A 15,212-nucleotide genomic window follows, 5' to 3' on the forward strand; every position below is an offset into this window, starting at 1 on the left:
AGATTTGAATGAATTACCTTTAAGTAATACGCCAAATAGTAAACTATTCGAAGCATTACCATTAAAGCCTAGAATCAAAGATTAAAGTTTCCATTTAACATTTTACTGGCAGCAGCACTCAATTCACTATGGAAAAATTATAAATGTAAAAGGATCACAAGGAAGGGATAAAACATTTATTATTTATAAACATATGTTATTATTGCCTCAGAAAAAAAATTGACAAGCTATTTGAATTAATCAGTTTTATGAAAGGTGGGTAGATGCAAAGATCAATGTAAAAAATTAATTTTTAATATGCCAATTATGCAGAAACTTCTAATTTCCTCTTTTTTTTTTTTAAACCACCTCCTCTTAAAGCACATAACCCCTAATTTTATTATGGCAAATTGCCACTGGGATTTAAAGATATATTTTAAATGCTATTTGTAGCTAGTTCTGGCCATGTGGCAAATTTCTAACTAATGAGCTATGAACAGAAGATTAGTGGGTGATTTCAGGAAGATTCTTCAAATTGAGGGCACATGCTCTTTCTGCCTTCTTTCATGCTTCCTGCCTGGAATGCAAATGCAATGGCTGGAACTGCAAAAACTACAACTCTGTTTGAAATGACCTCAAGAGCAAAGCCACTAATAACAGCAAAACAATCCAGAATGACAAGGTTTTTGTTCTCCAAACATTAGCCATGAAGGGACAACCGGTACATTTTTTTTATATGTTTAAAACAGGACCATTTTTCTTTTCAAACCACTATTTTCTCCATCTTTCTTTTCCACATTTGAACTTAGCCAAAATAACCTTTAAAACAGCATAATTAGAATAATAGAACATGGATTTAATTCACAACAGAAATTCATATTACAGTGAGATAAGGGCTAAAAATGCAACACAGATACTTTTTCTCATTTGCTTATATGATCTAACACAATTTTTACAGTTGCTTTTCCATTTCTAGTGGATATTTTGTCATTCTGATACATTATGTACATTTGTTGACCATAATATTGAGGCACTGATTTGTTGAATTTATTGGGCAATGTCATAAAAAAATCTGGCATGTAGATGACTGGCACTATTCTGTATATCCTATTTTGGAGAAAATCTAGGATTCATATGCTTTTTATTCTAGGTTTAATAAATTGAAAAGGCTTAATAGGTTATATAACCTCTTAATATTTTTCAATATCATATTTGTCCAATGAGAAAAGGCTTAGCTTATACTAACGAAGGGGACATAAAGTTCAGAATAAGCTTGAAAATATAAAATTCTCCATACCTCCCTCTACTGTAGAGTATTGAAATTATTTATTGGTGCCTCAAAAATTTGAATTATTTCATATTCTACTGTATAATTTAAATGGGAAGTGTATGTATTAGGAGGAAAGGGGTAGGGTAGATGATGTGCAACACCAAAGAGGGATCTTAGAAATATCCCACTCACTCATGCACTATGTTGCCCAATTTTGCCTTACATAATTTGAAGAGTTAACTTTTCCTTTATAATTCCCCATTACCCAAGTAACTGCAGATAGATAGAAAAGAAGCTTTCTAGCCCAGTCGCAGAATGTTATTTCCTGGAAATATTTTGCTATGTTTGCAAATTCGTAACAATTTAATTACTTATAGATTTTCTCAAAAGATGAATAAAAGCTGAATTACTTACATTATAATATTTGTTAAATAGTCAATAAAAGTTAACTGTTTAAGTTCAAATGTGAGTTAATGCTAGCAATTTCAGCAAATACAGTTAAAGTTTTAAGCAATAAAAACTAGAAATGAGTTTTCTTCATTGTAAGTACAATTAAAATGCCATTTTAAAATATGTCATCTCTCACCCTAAATCTCTTTTTGGTATCTTTGAAGTATTTGTAGATATATTCTTATCTGCATATAAAAACTCTTAGTCTCTGTATGTATCCTTTCATCCAAAAGAAATTATGTGGAGATCACTTATAATAACTTTTTCAAATGATAAATCAACATTAAGCTAAAGAGGAAAAAACAGTACCTTTGAAATTGTCATTAAAATGACATCTGGCTGTTAAAGAAATAGTAGGACTCAAATAGATCCTTGCCACATCGCAAGGCCTCCCGTTGTTATAGAAATGAAAAGTAAAGAAGATAAATCCCTGAGAAAATCAATTCTCAGGAAAAGCTGAAGTCTACATTTTTCAAGCAGAAGATTCTTTTTAAATGTTTTTTGTTATTTATTTTTGAGACAGAGAGAGAGACTGAGCATGAGCGGGGGAGGGTCAGAGAGAGAGGGAGACAAAGAATCCGAAGCAGGCTACAGGCTCTGAGCTGTCAGCACAGAGCCCAACGTGGGGCTGGAACTCACGGACTGCGAGATCATGCCCTGAGCCGGAGTCGGACGCTCAACCGACTGAGCCACCCTGGCGCCCCTAGAAGATTCTTTTTATTTTATTTATTTATTTTTTTTTTAAATTTTTTTAACGTTTATTTATTTTTGAGACAGAGAGAGACAGAGCATGAACGGGGGAGGGGCAGAGAGAGAGGGAGACACAGAATCGGAAGCAGGCTCCAGGCTCTGAGCCATCAGCCCAGAGCCCGATGCGGGGCTCGAACTCATGGACCGCGAGATCGTGACCTGAGCTGAAGTCGGACGCTTAACCTACTGAGACACCCAGGCACCCCTAGAAGATTCTTTTTAAAGACAACCTTCTATTAGGGCTTTGTCTCATTTGATGATAAATAAAATTTTAATTTTTAATGTCTTCACGGGTGCTAAATTGAAGTGGCATTGGCTTATTGCACTTTTAAACTATATTTTGAATAGACTGTGATCTTGACGATAGGAATGTCGTCATCACATCCATTTGCCTGGAACCTATCACTGTGCCTGGAGTTTAAGAATCAACTCACAAAATTTTCTATCTCAATATTCATAAAGAGACTAATAAAGTCAATGTTTTACTAGTGGAAAAACTCATGAAATATGAATAAAGTTGACAGTTAATACTATTTAACCAATGTTGTTTAAAAAAATTGTTAATGTATAATGTTACTTAAGGCTTTAGCAGGAGATTCTTTGTGACTGCCTGAGAACAGTAATCTTTTTTCAATAATTCTGCCTCAAGTTCTTTTTTCAAAATGTGAATTATAAAATAAATTATGGTGATATTAGACAATGCTCTACTTTTCCCCCCATTTCTCATGGAAATACAAAGTAAGTAGAGTAGCAAAACAACTTTACATAAAATAGAATCGTGTAGAAAGACTCATTCTAACTGATTTTAAGACTTATTGTAAAGAGACATTTATCAAAATAATATGGTTCACACATAAGGATAGAAAAATACATAGGAGGTAAAAAAAAAAAGTACAGAAATAGACTAATTTAGCACTAAGTTCTAAGCAATTCAGGGAAGAAATGACAGCCTTTTTAACCAAGTATGCTGGACAATTGGATACTTATATACAAAGAAAAATTGAACTTCTGTCATATATAAAAATTAATTCAAAATGTCTAACATACCTATTTGTAAAACCTAAAATTTAAGGTGTATTAAGATGTATAATTGTGAGTTCATATACTAGAACTTAAGGTATATAATTTTGAGTTCAAATACTAGAATAAAGATAAACCAAAAAATTTGCAGAAGGTAGCTAAATTTAGAGGGTCATAAAGAAGTAATTCAGAGTTTTTTAAATCCATAAATTTAGGTAAAAATTCAAGCATTTAGGGGTGTGTGGGTGGCTCTGTCGGTTAAGCTTCTGACTTCGGCTCAGGTCATGATCTCATGGCTGGTGAGCTCGAGCCCTGAGTCAGGCTCTGTGCTGACAGCTCAGAGCCTAGAGCCTGCTTCAGATTCTGTGTCTCCCTCTCTCTCTCTCTCTCTGCCCCTTCCCCACTTGTACTCTGTCTCTGTCTCTCTCTCTCTCTCTCTCTCTGTCTCTGCTCTCAAAAATAAACATTAAAAAGAAATGAATGAAAATTCAACCATTTAGCCTATGCTTCTAATAAAAGCTACTCTGAGATATAAACATTAAAGAATTATTTTTATTTATATCCATTTTTTCTGCCAAATAATGAAGGGATACAGTGCAAATGCCATTAATAAGTTAATATATTTAGGATATAAGCACAATTGACTGATAACATCACCAAAAAGACAAAAAGACATGACGTGCTTCTTGCTGAAAGAATGCAATGCCAACTACAACACAGTCTTACCAAAAGGAAATTAAAAATACACACACACACCCCTCTATGTGTATTTGGATATGTATGCATATACAACATATGTAGATATATCTTTTCCTTGGATATACCTATATAAGTGTATTTTTGTATAATAATCTAAAGAAATATTTATAAATACCATCTGCCTATGTGCCTACTGAATCTGATAAAATCTCTAGATTAAATAATTAATTCACAGGAAACTAGAAGGACAGAGGAAGGTGTTCCCTCCAAACCAAATTTGTTGAGGGTTTTTTTTAATTTTTTTTAATTAAAAAAAAATTTTTTTAACATTTATTCATTTTTTGAGAGAGTGTGAGTGGGGGAGGGGCAGAGACAGAGGGAGACACAGAATCCGAAGCAAGCTCCAGGCTGTGAACTGACAGCACAGAGCCCAATGTGGGGCTTGAACTCATAAACCGTGAGATCATGAGCCAAAGTCACACACTTAACTAACTGCGCCACTCAGGTGCCTCAATTTGTTGACGGTTTTTATTATGAATGGATGTTTAATTTTGTTAAATGTTGTACCTCCATCTATCAGATAAACATAAGATTTTTATCTTTCTTTTTATTAATGTGGCGTATCATATTATTGATTTGCAGACACTGAAACATCCTTGTATCTTTGAAATAAGCCCACTTGTTCATGGTGTATGATTCTTTTAATGTACTGTTGAATTTGCTGTTAATGTTTTGTTGACCATTTTTGTATCTATGTACATTGGAGGTATTGGCTTAGAATTTTCTTTTCTTGTAGTGCCCTTGTCTGGTTTGGTTATTAGGCAAATACTGGTATCCAAAAATGAATTTGGAAGGGTCCCACCCTTTCCATTTTTTTAAGAGTTTGAGGAGAAATTACATTAATCATTTGAATGTTTGATAGAATTCACCAATGAAGCTATCTGGTCCTAAATTTTTTGTTGCGAAATTTTGTATTACTGATCCAATCTCTTTTTTAGTAAGTGGTCTTTTCAAATTTTCTATTTCTACATGATTCACTCTTTGTAAGTTTATGTGTATAGAAATTTATCCCTTTCTTCTAGGTTGTTTAATTTGTTGGTGCATAACTGTTCTTAATAGTCTCTTCTTTCTCCAAGTTTTTATTTAAATTGCAGCCAGTTCACATACAGCGCGGTTGTGGTTTTAGGTACAGAATTTGGTGATCCATCACTTACATACAGCACCTAGTGCCTTTCCTAATCCCCATCACCTATTTAAACCATCTCCCTGGGGTCTCCTGAGTGGCTTGGTTGGTTAAGCTTATGAATTTGGCTCAGGCCTTGATCTCACAGCTCCTAAGTTCCAGCCCTATGGGCTATCAGCGCCTCGCCTGCCTTGGAGCTTGTGTCCCCCTTTCTCTCTCCCCCTCCCTGCTTGCGCTGTCTCTCTTTCAAAAATAAATAAATCATCCTCCTGCCTACCTCCACCTCCAGTAACCATCAGTTTGTTCTGTATAATTAAGTCAGAATAGTCTCTTATGGTCCTTTCTATTATTGTGTACAGATTTGGTTGTAATGTCTACACTTTGATTTATAGTTTTACTTGAATTCTCTCTCATTTTTAATATGTCTAGCTAAATTTTCATGTATTTTATCTTTTCAAAACCCAGCTTTTAGTTTTATTGATCTTTTCTATTGTCTTTTTAGTCTCTCACTTTTTTTTTTTTTTTTTTTTTTTTTTTTTTTAATTTCCACTCTGATCTTTGTTATCTCCTTCCTTCTACTAGCTTTGGGCTGAGTTTGTTCTTCTTTTGCTAGTTCCCTGAAGAATAAAGTTAGGTTGTTTGAATATAAAGGTTTATTGGTATAAACTTCCCTCTTAGAATTATTATTTCTGCATCTCACAACTTTTGGTATGCTGTAGTTCCATTTTCTTTTTTTAATGTTTATTTATCTACTTTGAGAGAGAGTGGGTGAAGGGGAAAAAGAGAGAGGGACAGAGAAACCCAAGCACGATGTGGGACTGCATCTCAGGACTGTGAGTTCATGACCTGAGCCGAAATCAAGAGCTGATGCTTAACTGACCGAGCCACTGGGGCACCCCTGAAGCTTCATTGTCATTTTTCAAGTGAAAAAAAAAAAAAAAAAAAAGAAAAATGTTTTTTTCTTACAGAACAAAACTGCAGGAAAAATAATTCACGGATGAGATCTTTAATAAAGAAGACCTAAAACATGTAACCACCCTCCAAAAAAGATAAACTGAACTGTAGTATTTAAAAATCCATCGACCTTATAAAACTATAAAGTGGAGCAAGGACAGGATTACCATTAAATGGTGATAGTGGTCATATGAGGATTTGGGGTCTTTGGTTGAGATGTCGTATCTGGAGGGCTCCAGTAATGACTGGAAAGTCTGCTTGTTGATGTAAGTGGTGGTTACGTGTTCAACTTGAAGCTTTGCCTATGTTCTAGTTTACATTTTAAAAGGGGCTTTTAACCAACAGCATTCAAAGGAAGTAAAGTGTGTAGCTCACATAATCTATAGTAGAGCCGATGATCCCATGGGATGAAACCTTGAAATCTGGGTAGTTAAAACCTCAGCCAATATCATGTCACAGAAAGTCAATGGATGACAATGCTGCTACTGCAATTGCCATTGGCCTTGTCACGGTCTCAACCACAACTGCTAGAGAAAGGAGTTCATGGTCTGCCTTGCTGCAACTGCCCATGTTTTGTCATTGTCTCCAGATCCAGGATCTTGATAGGAATGACTAAATGCTCAAACCTAAACCACATGCCTGTCTGTATTATAGTTCCTACAATCCTATTATTGCTCCGTATCTATCCATGTGTTCTGAGATGGAAGGCAGGCCCTGTCTCCCTTGAATAATTATACTTTGGAGAATTCGCAGTTGATGTGCGTAAATATTAGTCTCTAAAACCTACCTCATGGAATAGACCTATAAACTTCTATCTCCCTATTAATTTGTTAGAAAGGAAATAGAGAAGTTATGAGCTGACGTGCAATAGTGTCAAAAGGAGATGGATTGGTGACACACAAATAATTAGAAAATCTTACTACTGTGTAATGGCCATAGCCTATTTCTCTGGGAACTGAAGGTGTTAAATGTTATGAACAGGAAAGCCCAACATTACAGGTAAAGAGATCAAAACACAAGTGGTGCCTTGGGGTAGAATAAAGCATGCAATGGAAAGGGTGTCTGGGGTGACACTGAGAGGTGAGTAAAACCCAATCAAAGACCCTGAAGGCTGCAATATGGATTTTACAATTTATAAAATGGTATAACGAAAAACGACTGAAATGTTTAAACAGAAGGGTTACATGAAAACATAATACTTTGCGTATGTTGACTCATTTTAGAACTAATATTCTTTATCATTTTGAGAAACTGTTCTTCTATCCCTAGTTGACTCAGAGTTTATGATTAATGCACAGTGAATATAATCAAAGATCCTTTTAATATCTACTGGGACTATCGGGATGTTTCTTTTATTTAACTGCTGATAGAATATACTATATAAATACATTTCCTAATGTTAATCAATTCTTAGAGTCCTGGGAAATATCTCCTTCTTAATAACACCTTATACATTCAAAATGTTGTTAAATTCTATTTGTTAGTATTCTATTTTGGATTTGGGCATCTAATGTACTTATGACTGAAACTGCTTGACAGTTTTCAATATATTTGTCAGTTTCTGTTAACGAGTTTAGTGAGGCTTTATAAGATAAATTATCTCAATTTTTATCTTTTTCCCCCTCCATTCTATGAGCATTAAGAATTATGTCTCTTCAAGTAGTATAAAACTCTATCAAAATAAAATAAAATGTCTGGCTCAGTTTGTTGTCTGTTGGTACATTTGGCTAGCCTCCTTCAATTGTCCTCCAAATCTAAGTCCGTGTTTTACACTCAAGCTTTTGTTGTCAATAAAATACAAACCAGTTGGATGATCTCTCCACCTCCCAGAGTGCTGTTTTCTATACCTTGATCTAAATTATCACTCCTATCCTGTGTCATATGCTTTTCCACCAATGTCTGAGACTTGACCAACGTTCTTTTTAACAAATGGTCCCTCCCCCCACATCCAGAAAGCTTCTCTGAATGTTTCTTGTATATTAGTCCTATCATTAACTCAAATTTGTGTATCAACTCAGAACATTGCTCTCACTGCAGCCATTTCATTTTATGTGGCATCTACCTCACTGTCAGGAAATGGAGTTATGTATTTTAGCTCCTTTCCAATGCCAGTTCTTTATTATTCTTCTACATCCTTGTTACCTGCTTCTCTAAACCTCATTCCACCCAGCCCCCCATCCACTTCTTATGATTAGTATATAAACCCATTGCCCTCTAAGGCATTCCCCCTTATTCACTGACAATTATCTCTCTTGCATATGATTTTCCTGCCCAGTTCAAATGCTGCCAAGATTCTGAGTGAATTTATCATTCTTATGGGGAGTATATCTAATCTTCTCTTCACTCAATGACTTGACTTCCTCATAAATTTCATTGTCAATTTGTTCTCACCAACAGTTTCTGCAGTCAGGCATTTTAACTTGCTATCACAAGAAATGGTTTCTCCTTCCAAATTACTTTTTAAGCATCTATTACAACATGTGTATTCAGATACTCCAATTATACATTTTTTCTCAATACTTCTCCTTATTCATTTATTCTTTTTCTTCTTTCCCTTTACTTATTTGTTTATTTTTGAGAGAGAGAGAGAGAGAGAGAGAGAGAGAGAGAGAGAGAGAGAACACATGCGCATGAGCATACAAGTGGAGGAGGAGCAGAGAGAAAGAGAGGCAAACACAGAATCTGAAGCAGGCTCCAGGCTTTGAGCTGTCAGCACAGAGCCCGATGCGGGGCTGAAACTCACAAAATGGGAGATTATGACCTGAGCCAAAGTCAGATGCTTAACTGACTGAGCCACCCAGACACCCTTGTTATTTACTCTTAATTAAGACATACCAAGATTCCTCAACACTGCCCCTTAAATTACACCTAATTGACAAAATCCTAGCACTGATGGATGCATATACTGTCATCCATATTATTAAAAACATAAAATCAGAGTCTTAGATTGTTAAAATAAACACCAAAAATTAGCCTAGTGTGACATTGTTAATCTGGGAGTAGAGATATTTTTGTTGTTTCTGAGTCTTGACAATAGATCTAATTTCCACAGTGAAATGAAAAATGGTAATAAGTCACATTGAATGGTTTATTTCTCTATATCAATATTATCCTAAGAATTTTACATTTTAAATTATTTCTTAAAACAACCCAATAATATATTTCCTCTTCCTCCCACTCCTCTGCCTTCCCTTCTTGTTCTTTTTCTTCCTACCGTTATTTCCAGTTTACAAGGAAAATTTAAGTTACCCAATAAATAATAAATGAAAAGTGATTTATGGAAAAGATTAAGTTACCCAAGTTTGGACAACCAGTATGTAATGTGGTTAATATAGGTCTCTGCTCCAAAGAACAGATGTTTAGTCACTACACTTCCCATTATAGAAAACAGAGATCAGAAAAAAATTCCCACTGCCTGTGTAATTCTAACATAAAAAACAACTGCTTAAAGGCATCGTATAGAGATTTTAATTTAAAAAACTGTTCTCAGCACAACTCTTTACTCTTTTGGGGGAAAATTATTTATATAAAATATATATTCCTATCTATATCTATGTAGATACTGTAAAAAATATCAAGGTGTATGATGAAATAATGATACATATTGAAAAAGTATTAAAACAGAAGTTGCAGATTTTTTTTCAGTTATCCTTACCCATTCTACAGATAAGACTTGTATTTTCTAGTTAACGGTGAACTAACAGTCATACAAAAGTCCCCTATTTCACGTAGTAGGTGTGTTCGAACTGCAAGAAGATTTTGATGCAAAGTGAAATACCCATCTTGGTTCATTAAGATTTGTAGTCCGTTTTACACAGAACTTATACTATGAATGCATGTGCATTTGGGGGGTTGAGTACTTTTTTCAGTTTTTGACATATTTTTTCAGTGAGGTCCCTGGCCAGTAAAGGACGAGAATTATGTTCACTAATGTGAGGAATAAAGCTTATTAGGTGAATGATTTCCAAATAGCTGCTTTAGTGATGTTCATTTAATGTGCCACTACACAGATAATGACAGATCTTGACTACATTGCTAAGCCAAATTGCTGGACCTTATTGAGTCAAAAAAAAAAAAAAAATGACAGGTGAATAAAGACACTCTTTGATTATGTAATATAGGAATAATCAAGTCACTTGAGCTGTGTCTTAGCTCAAATGTAAAATGACTAGGTTTGATAAGGTCAGTTCCTATATAGATTGATGTGGGTTACTAAGAAATCAATGGCACAAGAATTATCGAGCAAGTTAATGAGTAATCAATGATGTTGGCCATGATATAGGACCTAAGCCAGCACTGACTGAAATGGGAAATATTCCTGACTCAACAACATTAACATTCTCTGGTTGTAGTTTAATTTTATAAAAATTGTAAGTAACTATCTGATCTATTCACCATCATTTAACTCCCAGGGCAGTTAACATAAAAAATGTATTGAATAATTACAAAATATTAATATAAGCCACACATAATTCTAGATCATTCACATGTGGACAAATTTATGATGTAGGCACTATTGTGATTCCCATTTTCAAAAGATTCATGTTTGGAATTTATCTGTCCACATTCATGTCTTCTTCTACGCTCAACCCGCTGAACCACCCACTTCGGCTCAGGTCATGATCTCGCGGTTTGTGGGTTCAAGCCCCACATCGGGCACTGTGCTGACAGCTTGGAGCCTGTAGCCTGCTTTGGATTCTGTGTCTCCCTCGCTCTCTGCCCCTACCCCGCTCATGCTCTGTCTCTCTCTCTCAAAAATAAATAAACATTCAAAAAAAAATTTAAAGCAATCATTTTGTGAGGAAAGTCATAACAAGATGACTTCGTTTGGGGACCTAATTCTTATCAATCTAACCTATTACCAATTCTCATATGTATTTAAGATGAATCTAGGGGAAAAAAAAAACAACTTCTCTGAAATCCAGTTACCTATTTGTGGAGTATGCAGCTCCTGGCTTTGTGGTTCATTTATATATGTGGACCAAAGTGATCACATTTTGTGACTATAGCAAAAGCAATAGTTTAGGTGAATATAAAGTGACAGTTATATTTCACATTTAAAAGACTATATTAGCTTTTATCTCAATTTCATGTTTTTTCAAGCATAGTTATGTTTTAAAAACTGGAATTGAGTGTTAGCTTGGCCAAATCTTCCCTAAGCTACCTATACCTTTAACCGAAAATGGGACTGTAATAAAACAAATGAAAATTCTTTGTGCTGTGAAGTGGACACCACAGTATAAATCAGGGAGTCTGGCGATTGAATGAAGAAAGGCAGGGAAAATGGGAAGACTCTTTATCTAGAACACAATTATTGCTCTAGCATTTCCAACTCAAACATTGGATCTCTACTTATTATGTCAGCTTATCAAAATGTGAATTTTTAAAATGTAAATGTAGGGGCGCCTGGGTGGCGCAGTCGGTTAAGCGTCCGACTTCAGCCAGGTCACGATCTCGCGGTCCGGGAGTTCGAGCCCCGCGTCAGGCTCTGGGCTGATGGCTCAGAGCCTGGAGCCTGTTTCTGATTCTCTGTCTCCCTCTCTCTCTGCCCCTCCCCCGTTCATGCTCTGTCTCTCTATGTCCCAAAAATAAAAAATAAACGTTGAAAAAAAAAGTAAAAAAAAAAGTAAATGTAAATTATTTCATGATTTTATTTTTTCTTTCTTTTTTATTGAGGGATAAATTTGCAACAGTGGCCAAATTCTGTGCCACACTGCAAGAGCCAAGAAATTTTGCTTTCTTGCTTTAAACTTTTAAATCCGTGGCTTCCATGAGAGAATGGAAGGTAGCAAAGGGTTTTGAGTAGGGGTTTGTTCTAACGTTCTATCAGCCAAATTAAATCAACACTAATTTACTCAGTGACAACTTAAACTAAAATAACATTTTTATTCCAAAAGGTAAATTGTAATTTACCAGGTTGATTTTACCTAGAACGGGGAGAATGTTTACTTGAAGTTCATTCTATTCAGTTACAACCAAGGGAATCTACTTAGTGTTTATTTTATGAGACTTCTTTTAAAGATTGATGCAATGGTTACTGATAGATTCAAGATATAATTGGATGACATACCTCTCGAAATGCATTTACACCTGCATGAAAACAACCTTTTCAGGCACAAGTTCTGGATGCTATCAGGAGCATTCTGCATACAAAGTAATTTTATCATTTCAGTGAAATGGTTATTAAATTCATCTTTGAATTATCCCTGAAGTAATTAAACAAGGTTCATGATAATATAAAGATTATGCCTAAAAGTTACCATGTGTGATTTATGAAAAATTTAAAAGTTTGACTTAATACATACAGTTTTCTTTGAAATTAATTCTTAAAAAATACATAGAATAACATTGCTTATTTATTTTGGACACATAGTACTGGCCTAGAAGTAAGCATAATTACTCAAGAAAAAAAAATTAAACTTTACTAATACATACATAATATTCCGGGATTATTCTGATGTTCATGGAGCTACATTTTCATTTAATGAAAAAATTACATTATTTTCATTAAAAAAAAACAGAATAGGAAAAGAAAAAATATTCCGTTGTCACAGTAATTAGTTTCATAATTTTCTATGGCTTCACTCAAGAAATGCAGTAATCACACTGTGAAATTTCACTTTCCGAAGGAGCAGTATTAATTTATAATTGCCTATAATATTAATTTCAGAATTTAACTTATGTTCTTTACACATGCATATCTTTATAAATATCATCTATAGAACAACATATTCTGGAAATAAAACATTCATATGTTCTCTAAAATCAGTTTTATTTAATCTTTTAATATAAAATCAATCTATCCATCTGTTTATCTACCTACCAATCAATCTACCTATCTAGGAAACCTAATAGTTATCTATTTGGACTCTGCCTGAGAGATAAGACAAATTTTTAATGTATAATATTCATGAAAAATATATTCAGGCATTAATGCAACATGGGGTCCGCATCCTGAAAATTCATAAGAGAATACTCTGTAAGTATTCTTATTAGTATTTAACCTAATTAAATACACAAAACTTGGGGTCCCTGGGTAGCTGAGTCGGTTGAGCAGTTGACCCTTTATTTCTCTTCAGAGTATGATCTCAGGATTGTGGGACTGAGCTCCACGCCAGGCTCAGTGCTAAGCGTGAAGCCTGCTTAAGATTCTCTCCCTCTTTCCCTCTCGCGCTCTCTCCCTCTGGTCCTCTCCCCCACTCACGCTCTTTCTCTCAAATAAATAACAACATAAATAAATAAACAAATAAATCAAACAAACAAAATGACACAAAAATGTCTCAAACTCATCTTCCCTGTTTATGTCCTCAAAGCACTAACCTATGCTATAGCTTCCCATCACAAATAAAAGTATAATTCAAAAGATTTTTAAAATATATTTTGTACAGCTATAAGTAAATGTATAAATTAAAAATAAATAATATTTGTCAAAAATCAAAAAGGAGAGTTACAACCGTTTATGCATTTTTACAAGAATAACACTGGCCTTTCAACTATTCATTTATCCTGTTTCACTGTTCATTTAAGAATAATCTTGATCTCTCCTCAAAACTGGTACAAAAACAGATGTTTTTTTTTTTTTCAACGTTTATTTATTTTGGGGACAGAGAGAGACAGAGCATGAACGGGGGAGGGGCAGAGAGAGAGGGAGACACAGAATCGGAAACAGGCTCCAGGTTCCGAGCCATCAGCCCAGAGCCTGACGCGGGGCTCGAACTCCCGGACCGCGAGATCGTGACCTGGCTGAAGTCAGACGCTCAACCGACTGCGCCACCCAGGTGCCCCACAATCAGATGTTTTATTAACCATTTCAATTTACTGTTGAAAAGTGGTGATATATATTGACCTATTCTAATACATTAATGTATTTTTTCCAACTCATTTCAGTTGAAATAAACACAAGAGGGAATTAAAACTTTATTATGGTGGATCTTTTAACTTCTAGTGAATTAATAATCATATACAGTGTCGGCTGTATTTATTGTGGACCAAAGCTATTTCCCATTTTAATCATGTATCTTTTGCAAAACCACTGTTCATTTGCAGTCAACTGTCTTCTGCAATGTAAATTGAATCTCCTGCCAAGGCGAGTTGGCTTTCAACTTAAAACCGTGTGTATGAGTGCATGAGACAGAAAATCAGAATTCCTATGGTAGGTACATTGTTTAATTAGTCTGGAGATTTTGATAAATCCTCAATACATTGGGTTCAAGAACAACTGAAACCCATTTTTGCTTTTTTGAAAGAGAATTGTCCTTACTTAAAAACATTCTTTCACAATAGCTACTTAAACACTGTTGAAATTAGAATTAATAGGCAATATATTTGGCTGGAAAGAGGCATAACAAAATAACTATTTTACTTCATGGATGTGTGAATTTGGGTATAAATAAATAAAAGAAAGAAAATAAGCCAAGTCTTGGGATATTGCACAATGTAATAGTTTCAGTTGTCATTGTTTCCAAGGGATGGAAACAGCAATTTCTGGTACTAACTCAAGCTAAAATGTCACAAAAAATTGCATTTCACAACAAGCCAGAAAAATAGTGCATATCGTAACTGTTAGAAGTTTTATTTAAGCATCTTCAACCTACTTTATGAGCTGCTGCTTTATGAGATGTTTTAAAATAAGAATAAATATAATTGAATTTCGTAATTAAAAATAAAATGTCACATGCTTTAACAGAGCAGTGATCTTATGATGGAATATCATGCAAGTGTCAACCAATCTAATAATTAGGTCTATTCTTAATTATACAGGTGTTCTTAGAGGATTACTAAGACTTTTTTGCAGCACATCTTTAGAAATCTATAACTTCTAAGGTTACCTGCTCCTAAGACTTCCTTTGATCATATATTGTATCAAATATTATTCTAATACTGAATTATTATTAAAAATGTATTACT

The sequence above is a fragment of the Herpailurus yagouaroundi genome, unplaced genomic scaffold, assembly GCF_014898765.1.
Source record: "Herpailurus yagouaroundi ecotype Mexico unplaced genomic scaffold, PumYag 164, whole genome shotgun sequence".
Lineage (NCBI taxonomy): Eukaryota > Metazoa > Chordata > Mammalia > Carnivora > Felidae > Herpailurus > Herpailurus yagouaroundi.